Genomic DNA, 15,146 nt, shown 5'->3' on the forward strand with positions numbered 1-15,146 from the left:
TGGGACTGGACGGACACTTCTATTATAGAGAAAGGGCAAATAGCAATATTAAAATATTTCCTCTAATTAATTCCCTTTCAATGTGCACTAATTTCGTGCACTGGGCCACGAGTTAGAACTAATAAAAGAGCTCAGCAAGGTTATAGGATACAAGATAAATATATAAAAATCAATTGTATTTTTCTACACTAGCTATTACCAATCTGAAAATGAAATTAAGGAAATAATTCCAACTATAACAAAACTGCTACCAACAACTTCCTATCCCTAGAACTCAGGGTAGCTGGGGAATTCTCCTTACATAAAGTTCTCCTCTGAGGCAAAAAGGATGCACTTCTGCGTGTGTTTTTCCAAACAGTATGCCATGCTGTCACTTTGGAGAGCACCAACTGGCTTTGGCCTGCCATTGGATTCTTTTCCCGGCCGGTGCCACTGCATTCTACCAATACTCCCACTGCTAAAGTTAAATGGAGGGTCCTCATTGCGAGTACATATAAGAATCCTCCCAAACCAAAGATCACTCTCTTAGTTTTTTTGTACAACTGCTTTAATTATAGTCCCTTTTGTTTTAATAAAAATTTCCTTTTTTAAAACCTAAAAAAGAGAAGAAAACAATCCCATTTATAATAGCATCAAAACTTAACAGCTACTCTTAGAAGAAAACATTAGTAAAAATCTTCATAACATTGAATTTGCCCACAATTTCATGATTATGACACCAAAAATACAAACAATAGAAAAAAATAGACAAATTGGACTTCATCAAAATTAAGAACTTCTGTGCACCAAAGGATACTACATAAAGAATTTCTACAATCCTATATAATAAAACCCTAATATGCAAATCAACCAAACAGCAGAACAACTGGTCGTTATGACGCGCACTGACCACCAGGGGGCAGACGCTCAACACTGGAGCTGCCCCCTGGTGGTCAGTGCGCTCCACAGGGCGAACGCCACTCAGCCAGAAGCTGGGCTCACAGCTGGCAAGCGCAGCGATGGTGGCAGTAGTGGGAGCCTCTCCTGCCTCCACAGCAGCACTAAGGACCCCTTGGGAGATGTCCGACTACGAGGGGGTGCAGGCCGGGCTGAGGGACTCCCCCCAGTGCACAAATGTCGTGCACTGGACCTCTAGTTAGAAATAAAAACAAACAATCCAATTCAAAAATAGGCAAAGAACTTGAATAAACATTTCTCAAAAGAAGATATACAAATGGCCAATAAGCAACTGAAAAAAGGCTCAACATCACTAGACATTAGGAAAATGTAAACCAAAACCACAGTGAGATACTATTTCACCACTAGTATGGTTATAATGACTTAATAAAGAAAAAGAGAGAAAGTAACAAGTGTTGGAAAGGTTACAGAGCAGTGGTTCTCAATCTTTCTAATGCCGCGACCCTTTAATACAGTTCCTCATGTTGTGGTGACCCCCAACCATAAAATTATTTTCGTTGCTACTTCATAACTGTAATTTTATTACTGTTATGAATCGTAATGTAAATATCTGTGTTTTCCGATGGTCTTAGGCCAGTGGTCGGCAAACTGCAGCTCACGAGCCACATGCAGCTCTTTGGCCCCTTGAGTGTGGCTCTTCCACAAAATACCACATGCGGGCGCGCATGTACAGTGCGATTGAAACTTCGTGGCCCATGTGCAGAAGTCGGTTTTCGGCTCTCAAAAGAAATTTCAATCGTTGTACTGTTGATATTTGGCTCTGTTGACTAATGAGTTTGCCGACCACTGTCTTAGGCGACCCACAGGTTGAGAACCGCTGCTTTAGAACCTAAGACCATCGGAAAACACAGGTATTTACATTACGATTCATTAACAGTAGCAAAATTACAGTTATGAAGTAGCAACGAAAATAATTTTATGGTTGGGGGTCACCACAACATGAGGAACTGTATTAAAGGGTCGCGGCATTAGGAAGGTTGAGAACCACTGTTATAGAGAAATTAATAAGCACAGGATTTCTTTTTAGGATGATAAAAATATTTTTAAATTAGAGTATACAGAACCTTGTATACTGAAAATCATGGATTGTATTTTTATTTTATGATATGTGAATTATTTCTCAGTAAAGTTGTTATTATAAAGGAAAAATATAATGATACTTTGTTCTGGAATGCAATTCCAGGTTTTATAGTTTTCACAATACATATTAAAATACAGAGTTATCTTATGGGGTAATAAAGAGTAGTTGAGTTATCTCAAGAGACTGTAACAATCATCTTCCTAGAAAGTCTCCTTCCAATTATACTCCCAAATATAACAAGCACTAATGTAAAAAGAAAGTAAGAGCCTCCTACTATATTCCAACAGAAGCACTCTTAATTTGAAACATTAAACAAGTTGTCAGCCACTGCTACCCTGGTGCTGAATAGATTTGCCACTTACCAGAGGGTGAAAGACTAGGACCATTTGGTTTTAAGGTTTTTTTTCCCTTACTCTGCAAATGTACACCCACTCACGCCACTTCCATTTACACACAACTCAGTTTTTCCCTAAGTAAATTTCACTAACATCCAAAATATTCCAAGTTATTTTCTTCGAAACAATGAAATTACCCTAATCTGTTTTATGGTTTAAAAAAATGAAAACAATAATCAAAAGAAAATATATAAAGCTCACAAACAGTTTTAAATGTATATAAATCCAACTCATTTTGTTTTTAAAAGTAAATTTTCCCAAATTCAGTAATAGAAGTCATAAAATACTTTTAACTTTTCTAATGCTTGTAGACCAGGAGTTTATAACCTTAGCACTATTGATAGTTTGGGCCAGATAATATTTTGTTGTGAACTCTCTGGTGCGTTGTAGGATATTTAGTAGCAACCCTGGCCTCTACGCACTAGAAGCCAGTAACACCCCCTACCCAATTGTGACATCTAAAAATATCTCCAGACATTGCCAAATATCCTTTGCGAAGAAAACTGCCCAGGGTTGAGAACCACTGCCCTAGTTCATCAGTCTTAATTATTTACTGACAGAGCAAATTAGCTAAACATATTTTTGTGAAATAAAGTAGCTGAATACACCTAAAAGAGGAGATCTCTTTGTGTTGTTGTTGTTGTTGTTAATAAATCAATACCTGGAATGATTATAAAACAAATCTTTTAAATACATTTTTAAAGTATTAATGTATATTCCCAAATATACTGTACAGTGTGGGAAAATAGAACTACACTTTAAAACTAATGAATTTAGGTTTTCTTCTTTTTTTTTTTTTAATATATTTTATTGATTTTCCACAGAGAGGAAGAGAGAGGGATAGAGAGCCAGAAACATCGATGAGAGAGAAACATCCATCAGCCGCCTCCTGCACACCCCCCACTGGGGATGCGCCTGCAACCAAGGTACATGCCCCTGACCGGAATCGAACCTGGGACCCCTGAGTCCACAGGCCGATGCTCTATCCACTGAGCCAAACCGGTCTCGGCTAGGTTTTCTTCTACACATACATTTCCAGAATACAAAAAAGTACCAGCTTATCTATCTCTGTCTCTCTCTTTTTCTCTTCTTATAATCAATATTAATAATCTCTACTCATTGTCCGGCCAGGGTGGCTCAGTGGTTGAGCATCAATCTATGAACCAGGAGGTCAGAGTTCCATTCCCAGTCAGGGCATATGCCCAGGTTGCAGGCTCGATCCCCAGTGTGGGGCATGCAGGAGACAGCCGATCAATGATTCTCTTTCATCATTGATGTTTCTAGCTCTCTCTCCCTCTCCCTTCCTCTCTGAAATCAACTTTAAAATATATTTTTAAAAATAATAATAATCTCTACTCATAATTAATAATTATGTAGGCATTGAAAGAGAACTTTATGTTCAAAACTTTCTACTTCTACCATGCTAATCTAGAGAACAATGATAAATTAATTGCAATCTAAAATACATGTTACCCAATAACAACTTAATTGTTTTTGAGGTCCGAAGACATTTATAATCCATAAACATAGCCCAAGTTTAACCAACAAAATTACTAGGTTGATTAATTTTAAAATGTGCACTACTGCCCTAACTGGTTTGGCTCAATGGATAGAGCGTCGACCTGCGGACTGAAAGGTCCCGGGTTCGATTCTGGTCATGGGCATGTACCTTGGTTGAGGGCATATCCCCAGTAGGAGGTGTGCAGGAAGCAGCTGATCGATGTTTCTCTCTCATCGATGTTTCTAACTCTCTATCCCTCTCCCTTCCTCTCTGTAAAAAATCAATAAAATATATCTTTTTTAAAATATTTAAAATAAATAAAATAAAATAAAAATGTGTGCTACCTCTGACAGTCACAATGTGAAGGAGCCCAAGTTACTTCCAAACCAACTGCTCGAACAGATATTTCTACAGCTATACAACTAAATAAGGTTACTTAACACAAAATAATTTTTAAAAATAATTTTTGATAAAGAAAAGAACAAATTATCCTAATTGTAATTCACAGGGCTACTGACACATACAGTGGAAAACAAAGATCATGAGGATTTTGCAAGTTGTAGTTTTTCATCCTTCATAAAGTACAGCCTAATAGTCGTTGTTAATTATGTAAAGCCAGGCTTCAGAACTAAATAAAGAATAGTGTAAATTAAACAGATAACATAACTAAGGTATATTTTAAGGATGAATGACCAGAGGTCCTAAATTCTAAAGTGAATTATTTTAAAGAAATACAAGTAAGCAGTAGCATAAATCCACATTTCTTAATGTGAAGTCATCAATCAACCAGTCTTTCTTTTGCTATCTAAGGCAACTTAAAGGCCTTAAGATATCTGCATAATCTCCCACATCAGAAGTCAAATATTTCCTTTTATTGCCACGAATACACTTTTTATTTAACCTGACCTTTAAAGCTCTGTAATCATCTGTACTTTGTAATCAAAGATAAAAACTAACCATCACCTAGCTATGCACTATAGTTAGTTATTAGACCAGAGGTTAGCTAACTTTTTCTGTAAAGGGGCTAGATAGTAAATATCTTAGGCTATGAGAGCCTATAGTCACTGTCATTGTAACACAGAATCAGCCACAGAATATACACTAACAAATGGGTGTGGACATGTTCCAATAAAACCTTACCAAAAAAAGCGGCAGACTGGATTTGGTACGAGGGCTACAGTTTGCCAAACCTTGAATCAAACTATTACATGTGTGAAGAAATAAATAGACCTATCCATCTCTCCCAATGATAATGTTCTCACCATAATATTAACTAATTACTTCCTAAAATACTACAAAATACAATTAACTAGCTTTCTCCTATTTTGTAATGGACATTCACAGTGGAATAATGCTAGACCCTATTGCCTTAAATGAGGAATAAGAACCAACTATGAGGATCAGGTTCAGGATTAAGATTTGTATTATAGCCCTTGTGAAGTTATGTGACCTCTGAAAATGGTTCGCTATTCACTAGACCCAGAAAACCCCACAAAATCATGCAAATCAAGAGGCTCATTTCTTTGTGTTCACTTTAAGAACACTCGTGAAACTGCCCAGGCCATCAAGGGTATGCATATTCGAAAAGCCACCAAGTATCTCAAGGAAGTCACTTTAAAGAAGCAATGTGTGTCATTCCGTCGTTACAATGGTGGAGTTGGTAGGTGTGCCCAGGCAAAACAGTGGGGCTGGACACAGGGTCGGTGGCCCAAAAAGAGTGCTGAATTTTTGATGCATGTGCTTAAAAAATGCCAAGAGCAACGTTGAACTTAAGTGTTTAAATGTAGACTCTTTGGTCATTGAGCACATTCAGCTGAACAAAGCTCCCAAGATGCGGCATAGAACCTACAGAGCTCATGGGTGGATTAACCCATACATGAGCTCTCCCTGCCACATTGAGATGATCTTATTGAAAAGGAGCAGATTGTTCCTAAACCAGAAGAGGAGTTTGCACAGAAGAAAAAGATTATCTCAGAAGAAACTGAAGAAACAAAAACTTATGGCCCGAGAGTAAATTCAGCATAAAATAAATCTAAATGAAAGTACTATTAAACACTGTACAGAAACCTGAGCCAAAAAATAAAAATAAAGCCTTTAAGTTCAGATCCAGAATCTATATGATCCCAGCAGAGGCAACTGTGAGACCATTGCATTGGGACATATCATCCACAATCTAGAACACAAGAACTCCAAGGAAAAACATTTCCCACTGATGATCGGCTTTCAATACAAAATTATAAATCACGGGAGAAATGAAAAACCATGAAAAAGAACCAGCAGAACAAATAGCGGCAGGATCCAAACTCTTAAGCGTTACAACTAATCTGAAAGGGACTTAAAACAAACAAAAAAATTTAGTAGTCAAAACTTACTCATCTCTATGCAAGCATATCAGAAATCTATAAGAAATATTTTTCTAGTAAAAATAATTTACCAAAATTGACTCAGAAGAAACAAAAATCTAAATAAGCCAATTACCCTAGAAGAATAGGAAAAGTTTTCAAGCAATTGGACAAGCATTTCACAAGGGAATTCTATCAAATATTTAAGGAATAAATTATTCCAATATTATTTAAACTGTTCCAAGACATCGGAAGTAAAAATCTTCCAAATTATTTTTATGAAGCAAGCATAACATAGTTACCAAAACCTAACATGCTTACCAACAAAAGCACTAAAGAGAAAACCACACACCACAGCATAGATGGACCTGGAGAGTATTATGCTAAGTGAAATAAGCTAGTCAGAGAAAGACAAAATACCATATAATCTCACTTATATGTGGAATCTAATGAACAAAATAAACTGACCAACAAAATAGAACCAGCAGTATAAATACATGGAACAGACTGACAAATGTCAGAGGGGAAGGTTGAGGGGGGACTGAATGAAATAAGGTGAAGGGAATTAACCAAAGAAAATATATGCATTACCTACACAGTCAACAGTGTGGTGATGGCCAGAGGGAAGGAGGAGGCAGGGGCTAGGTGGGGGGGGCCAAATCTGGGTGGTGGTGGTGGAGGAATCCATAATAGTGTCAACAATAAAAATAAAGTTAAGCCCAGCCGGTGTGGCTTGGTAGTTGAACGTTGACCCATGAACCAGGTCACAGTTTGATTCTGGGTTGTGGGCTTGATCCCCAGTTAGGGGGGTGCAGGAGATAGCTGATTGATGATTCTCTCTATCCCTCTCCCTTCCTCTCTGAAATCAATAAAAACATTTTTTTAATAAAAAATAACTGTATCAAGAAGGAAAAACAAAACAAAACTGTAGCTGGTGTGGTCCAGTGGATAGAGCATCAGCCTGTGGACCAAAGGGTCCCAGGTTCAATTCCAGTCAAGGGCACGTACCTTGGTTGCAGGCTCCTCCCTGGCCCGGGCCCTGGTTGGGGCTCGTGCAGGTGGCAACCAATCAATGTGCTTCTCTTACATTAATGCTTCTCTCTGTCTTTCCCTCTCTCTTCCACTCTCCCTAAATATCAATGGAAAAATATCCTCGGGTGAGGATTAACAAAAAAATAATAATAATAAAAATTTAAAAATAAAGTTAAAAAGAAAAAAATAGTAAAAGAAAACCACACACCAATATCACAAATATCAGGGCAAAAACACCCCAGCAAAAAGAAGTTAGTAGCACATTAAAGACTAATACACCAGGAATGCAAAGATAGCTCATTATTAGAATACCTACTAATATAATTCACTTTAATAAAATATCAAAAAAGAAAAATACTTTTATCACCATATGTATTAGAGTTTCCCAGAGAAATAGAACCAAAGGGATATATACAGATAGAAAGAGATTTATTATTAGAAAACTAGAAGCCCGGTGCACGAAATTCATGCACGGCAGGGGGTTGTCCCTCAGCCCAGCCTGTACCCTCTCCAATCTGGGACTCCTGGAGGGATGTCCGACTGCCCGTTTAGGCCCGATCCTGGTGGGATCGGGCCTAAACGGGCAGTCGGACATCCCTCTCACAATCCAGGACTGCTGGCTCCCAACTGCTTGCCTGCCTGCCTTCCTGATTGCCCCTAACCGCTTCTGCCTGCCAGCCTGATCACCCCCTAACCACTCTGCTGCCAGCCTGGTTGATGCTTAACTGCTCCCCTGCCAGCCTGTTTGCCCCCAACTTCCCTCCTCTGCCAGCCTGGTCACCCCTAACTGCCCTCTCCTGCAGGGTTGATCACCTCCAACTGCCCTCCCTTGCAAGCCTGGTCCCTCTCAACTGCCCTCCCTTGCAGGCCTGGTCCCTCACAACTGCCCTCCCTTGCAGGCCGGGTGCCTCCCAACTGCCCTCTCCTGCTGGCCATCTTGTAGTGGCCATCTTGTGTCCACATGGGGGCAGGATCTTTGACCACATGGGGGCACTATATTGTGTGTTGCAGTGATGATCAATCTGCATATTACTCTTTTATTAGATAGGATAGAGGCCTGGTGCACGGGTGGGGGCCAGCTGGTTTGCCCTGAAGGGTGTCACAGATAAGGGTGGGGGTTCCCTTGGGGTGTGGGGCAGCCTGAGCGAGGGGCCTGTGGTGGTTTGCAGGCCGGCCACGCCCCCTGGCAACCCAAGGGGAGGCCCTGGTATCTGGAATTTATTTTCCTTCTACAATTGAAACTTTGTAGCCTAGAGCAGAGCCAAGCCTGGGACTCCGGCAGCCATTTCTGTGGCAGTTAATTCACCTTCTACAATTGAAACTTTGTAGCCTTAAGCGGGTGAGCCCGGCCAGGGTGTGCGGAAAGCTTTGCTTCCCCTGTTGCCGCCGGCAACCCTGGCCTGCTCTCTCAAGCTCCATTCTGCTGCCATTTGTTTGAATTTGTTTACCTTCTATAATTGAAACTTTGTAGCTTGAGTGAAGGCTTAGGCCTGCAACGGCTATGGAAAGCTTGGCTTCCTCTGTTACCTGGGAAACCTTGCTCTCTGTGGCTGTAGCCATCTTGGATTGGGGTTAATTTGCATACTCGCCCTGATTGGCTGGTGGGCATGGCTTGGCTAGTGGGCGTGGCTTATGTAGCGGAGTGATTGTTAATTTGCATATTACCATTTTATTAGAGAGGATGGCTCACATGATTATGGATGCTGAGAAGTCCCAAGATCTGCAGTTAGCAAGCTGGAGACCCAGGAAGCCAAAGGTGAAGTTTCAATCTGAGTCCAAAGGCCTGAGAACCAGGAGAGCCAATGGTGTAAGTTCTAGTCCAAAAGATGACAGGCTCAAGGCCACAGAAGAGCCAATATTTCAATTCCAAGCAAAAGGTAAAATTGCTTGTCCCATCTCAAGCAATTAGGTAGAAGTTCCCTCTTAATCACAGAAGGGTCAGCCTTTTTGTTCTATTCAGGCCTTAAAATAATTGGATGAGGGCAACCCACATTAGGGAGGGCAATCTGCTTTACTCTGTCTACTGATTCAAATGTTAATCTCGCCCTGGCTGGTTTGGCTCAGTGGATAGAGCATCGGCCTGCAGACTGAAGGGTCCCTGGTTCAATTCTGATCAAGGGCACATGCCTGGGTTGAGGGCTTGATCCCCAGTAGGGAGCATGCGGGAGCCAGCCAATCAATGATTCTCTTTCATCATTGATGTTTCTATCTCTCTCTCCCCCTTCCTCTCTGAAATCAATAAAAATATATTTTAAAAAAATGTTAATCTCAAAATAATGTTTGACCAAATATGTAGGCACTCCGTGGCCCAGTCAAGTTGACATAAAATTAACCATCATACTACAGATTCTGAAAAGACATTTGTTAAAATTCAACACCCATTTTTTTAAAAAATATAGATATATATTTTATTGATTTTAGAGAGAAAGGAAGAGGGAAAGAGAGACAGAAACATTAATGATGAGAGAGAATCATTGATTGACCACCTCCTGCTTGCCTCCTGCTGGGGATTGAGTCCACAACTCAGCATTTGCCCTGACCAGGATGGAACTGTGACCTCCCATTTCATAGATTGATCAACGAAAGCCACACCAGCCAGGCAACATCCATTCTTCATAACAACAATTCTTAACAAAATAGCGGGTATTTTTGGTAAAGATTTTGAATATCCAATAGAATAAAAGATATATATTTCAGCTCCAAATCATATAATGTTTAATTAGGAAACACCCCAAGTATTCCTAGTCAGGTACTTGACAAAGATGTCTAATAGCTCTATTATTTAACATTTTAGGAAGTATTAGTCAAGCAGTTTGTTGAGAAGAATGTGAGGTATAAAAATGGGAAATAAATTTTTCATCATTCACAGTTGATATGATTATATACCATAAAAACAAATCAACTGAAAAACTATTGCAAATATTTTAAAAATTCAGTATGCCAGCTGCATCAAAGATCAATATGTAAAAATTAATAGCCTTCATATGCAAATAGCAAACAAAAGATAAAATGGAAGGAGAGTTCCCATTTACAACTGCAACAGGAGAACAAACTAAGAATAAACATTGCAAGAAACATGCAAGATATATATATATTTTAAATTTTTAATGTCTACCAAGGAGCACAAAATACTTGAACATATATAAAGGCATGCCATGTGATTATATAAAGACTCAATATCATAAAGATATCAATTCTCCCTAAATTAATCTATAAACTTACTCTAATCTAAATAAAAAATGGCAACAGTTATGTTTTTGGAAAGGGCAAACTGATTCTAAAACTCCCGTAAAAAAATAAGGAAGAAACACCAAGAAAATTCTGAAAAGGAAGAATAACGATGGGTAACTAGTCTAACTGGATATTAAAATAAGACCACAATGATTAAATTATTAACAGTGTGTATTGATATATGAATAAGCAGGTCAATACAACAGAAAAAAGTCTAGAAACTGACATTAAACCCTCTGAGTTGAAAAAAGATTCTCGACAGTTATACTCTGAATATAAATAGGATTTTTAAATGTCTTAACTGGGGGCAGGGATCAAAGAAAAAAAGCCTTAACCAATTTATATCCAATACACCTTCCCTTTTTCTTTTTTTCTTCTTCTTTTTTTTTAATATATTTTTATTGATTTCAGAGAGGAAGTGAGAGGGAGAGAGAGATAGAAACATCAATGATGAGAGAGAATCATTGATTTGTTGCCTCCTGCATACCCCCTACGGGGGATTGAGCCCGCAACCCAGACATGTGCCCTTGACTGGAATCGAACTCGGGACCCTTCAGTCCACAGGCCGACACTTTATCCACTGAGCCAAACCAGCTATGGCATACCTTCCCTTTTTCAAAAGTATCCTATATAAAACCCTAATGTGCAAATCGATCGAACGGGGGAATGACCAGTCGCTATGACGTGCACTGACCACAGGGGGAGCACCATTCAGCCAGAAGCCGGGCTCACGGCTGGCAAGCACAGCAGCAGTGGTGGGAGCCTCTCCCGCCTCCACTGGAGGCCAGCTGTAAGGAGTGAGGGGTCCCGGACCCGAGGGGTCCCGGACTGTGAGAGAGCACAGGCTGGGCTGAGGGGAGCCCCGCCCCCCCAGTGTACGAATTTCGTGCACCAGGCCTCTAGTAACATGATAAAAAGCTATGCCTATCTAATCAAGTCTATAAGAGCCCTTTAAATAAAAATAATATATCTAGGCCTTCCTGTAATGGCTGCTTCCTGGAGGGCACTGTCACGTGGAACCTCTTAGCCTCTGCATTCCGAACTCCAGGAAGGGAGTATTTCAAGTCAGAAAGAGTTACACATACAGTATATCGTTTCTTTGAAACCTTCAGCACTCAAGATCCAGCCATCTCAAGGTCCCAACATCATGACCTCAGTTCCAGCACAATTGTTCATAGTCCTCTTTTCACTGCTTTTGGGGCTGCCTGCTGTTGAAGCAGCAGAAGCTGGAGATGCAATCGTTCTTTTCTTAGGTGTGGTTCTCTGCATTACAGGCATTTGTGCTTGTTTGGGGGTATATGTATGAAAGAGAAATGGAGAGGTGTGACTTCGAAGGGCCTCCAGAATCAAGCCTTGCCCTGAAAACATTTGAGCTATTCAGGTTAAAAACTGAGCTTTGGTGTCTGAAAGTTCCCAAGAAATAGTACACAGGGTAATTTTACATTCTTATGTTTCCCTATAAATGGGAATAAATTGATATATGTTAAATGGAAAAAAAATTCTTTTTCATAACAAATAATGCAATGAAACATGCAGTCTATAATTTAGTTGCTAGTTAGAAAGAGGGTCAAAGAAGTAAGATGGCTGAAATTTGAATAAGTAATATTTAGTAATCTCAAAAATTCTCAAAGCACATGAAATTGGAAGAAGGAAACTTCTGCCCAGAATTCTAGGAAGTAGCCACTATTCTGTTGTAATTACTGCCTCTTGCATTATTAAGGAGTTTTTTTCTCTATGGTTTTTTATATATTTGTTTTATCTCCCAAGTTAATATTGTACTTAGATATTAGATATTAAATATAGTCAGTCAAATAATAATAATAATATATCTAAGTAATAAGAATTGTTACAGTTTAATTAGCAACATGTGCACCTTATAATCAACAGTATATTAAATTAAATGAAATCCTTACTAATAAAAGCCTAAATAGTCGTCACACCATGATGTCCTCACACCGTCACAAGATGGCTGCGCACACAGTGGGCGCACACACAGGTGGGCGAGGCTGGGCTTGATGCTGCATGCGCAGCACCGAGCCTGCCTGGGACGGCGAGGCCTGCCTGGGGGTCCCCCGGCTCCACGTGCCAAGGCCTGCCTGGGGGTCCCGCCTCCTCCAGGCTCCACGCAGCGAGGCCTGCTTGGGGGTCCTTCAGGTCCCACCTCCCGGCTCCACACAGCGCCAGCTCCAGCCTACCTCTTTGGGGCAATCCATTGCTGGGCTCCCGCACTGTGACAGGGCACAGGCCGGGCTGGGGGGACCCCCCCCCACCCCCCGCAAGTGAACAAATTTCATGCACCAGGCCTCTAGTATGTCATAAAAACATTAGAAGAAACATAGCATAATATTTTCTTTTTTAAAATATTTTTATTGATTTCAGAGAGGAAGGGAGAGGGAGAGAGAGATAGAAACATCAATGATGAGAGAGAATCATTGACCAGCTGCCTCCTGCATGCTCCCTATTGGGGATCAAGCCCACAACCCAGGCATGTGCCCTTGTCCAGAATCAAACCTGGGACCTTTCAGTCCGTAGGCCGATAATCTATCCACTGAGCCAAACCTGCTAGGGCTAGCATAATATTTTCAAAACCTTGCAGTGAGAAGGCTCTCTTTGGCAAAATATAAAATCCACAGTTATAAATGAAAAGATTGATAGACCTAACTACATAAAAAGACAAAAGACAGCCGAAACCGGTTTGGCTCAGTGGATAGAGCGTCGGCCTGCGGACTGAAGGGTCCCAGGTTCGATTCCGGTCAAGGGCATGTACCTTGGTTGCGGGCACATCCCCAGTAGGGGGTGTGCAGGAGGCAGCTGATCGATGTTTCTCTCTCATCGATGTTTCTAACTCTCTATCCCTCTCTGTGAAAAATCAATAAAATATATTTAAAAAAAAAAAAAGACAGGCAGAGAGAAAATACTTTGTAACACATGTAATAAAGAATTATCAGGCCGAAACCGGTTTGGCTCAGTGGATAGAGCATCGGCCTGCGGACTCAAGGGTCCCAGGTTCGATTCCGGTCAAGGGCATGTACCTTGGTTGCGGGCATATCCCCAGTAGGGGATGTGCAAGAGGCAGCTGATCGATGTTTCTCTCTCATCGATGTTTCTAACTATCTATCCCTCTCTCTTCCTCTCTGTAAAAAAATCAATAAAATATATATTAAAAAAAAAGAATTATCAGGATCGCCGAAACCGGTTTGGCTCAGTGGATAGAGCTTCGGCCTGCGGACTCAAGGGTCCCAGGTTCGATTCCGGTCAAGGGCATGTACCTTGGTTGCGGGCACATCCCCAGTAGGGGGTGTGCAAGAGGCAGCTGATCGATGTTTCTCTCTCATCGATGTTTCTAACTCTCTATCCCTCTCTCTTCCTCTCTGTAAAAAATCAATAAAATATATTTTAAAAAAAATTATCAGGATTTATAAAGAACTACAAAAAAAATCAACACAATAAAAATGTAAGTAAATTATATAAATAACCAACAGAAAAGGATTTCACTAATAATCAGAGCATACAAATTAAAATAAATTAACCCTTTGCACTCGCTTGCTTTTTTCTCGATTCCTTTATTCTAATGCTAACCGTGTTGAGTCACACTCGACATCCGAGTGCAAAAGGTTAATAATCCTGAAACATATGGTCAACTGATTTTTGACAGGGTGCCAGGACCATTCAATGGGGAAAGAACAGTCTTTTCAACAAATGTTGCTGGGAAATTGTATATCCACATGCAAAAGAATTAAGTTAGGCCCTTACTTTACACCATATACAAAAGAATTAACTTACATGGATCAAAGTCCTAAATGTAAGAGCTAAACTATAAAATTCTTAGAACAAAACACTAAGAAAAATCTTCATGATGTTGAATTTGGCAGATTTCTTGGAAAAGTATAAGTAACAAAAGAAAAAATAGATATATTGAACTTAATCAGAGTTAAAAACTTGTGTGCATCAAAGGACACAATCAAGAGAGTGAAGACAACCTATAGAATAGGAGAAAATATTTTTAAATCATATATCTGATAAGATATACATATCCCTTACATACAACCTAATTAAAAAATGAGCAAAGGATTTGAATAGACATTTCTCCAAAGAAAATAGCCAAAAGGCTATAAGCACATAAAAATTTGTTAAACATCACTAATCATTAAAGAAATATAAATCAAAGCCACAAGGAGATATCACTTCATACGTTCCAGGATTGCTACTATTAAAAAGAAAATAACAAGTGTTGGTGAGAATGTGGAGACATTGGAATCCTTTTGCATTGCTGGTGGGAATGTAAAATGGTACAGCCACAGTGAAAAATAGTGTGGTGGTGCCTTAAAAAGTTAAGCATAGACTAAGTGAAATAAGGCAGTCACAGAAAGACAAATACTACATGGTTTCATTTAAATAAGGTATCTCGAGTAGACAAACTCATAGAAACAGAAAGTAGAATAGTTGTTGCCAGGATGTGGGGGGTAAGGGAGAAGTGAGGGAGTTGTTGTTTCATGGGTATAGAATTTCAGTTTTGCAAGATGAAAAAGTTCTAGAGATTGGTTACACAACAATGTGAATATACTTAACATTACTTAACTGTACACTTAAAAATAGTTAAAACAATA

General features: G+C 39.7%; 1 protein-coding gene and 1 pseudogene across 3 annotated transcripts in view; one reads left to right on the plus strand and one right to left on the minus strand.

Moving 5' to 3' along the window:
• Nucleotides 1-15,146, minus strand: part of TESK2 (testis associated actin remodelling kinase 2) — a 129,449-nt gene that overhangs the window by 96,508 nt on the left and 17,795 nt on the right. The window lies entirely within an intron of this gene.
• Nucleotides 5,346-5,948, plus strand: LOC307103630 (large ribosomal subunit protein uL22-like; annotated as a pseudogene). Its single transcript has one exon. The product of its transcript is annotated as a large ribosomal subunit protein uL22-like (transcript).

This window comes from Cnephaeus nilssonii, assembly GCF_951640355.1.
Source record: "Cnephaeus nilssonii genome assembly, chromosome: 7".
Taxonomy (NCBI): domain Eukaryota; kingdom Metazoa; phylum Chordata; class Mammalia; order Chiroptera; family Vespertilionidae; genus Cnephaeus; species Cnephaeus nilssonii.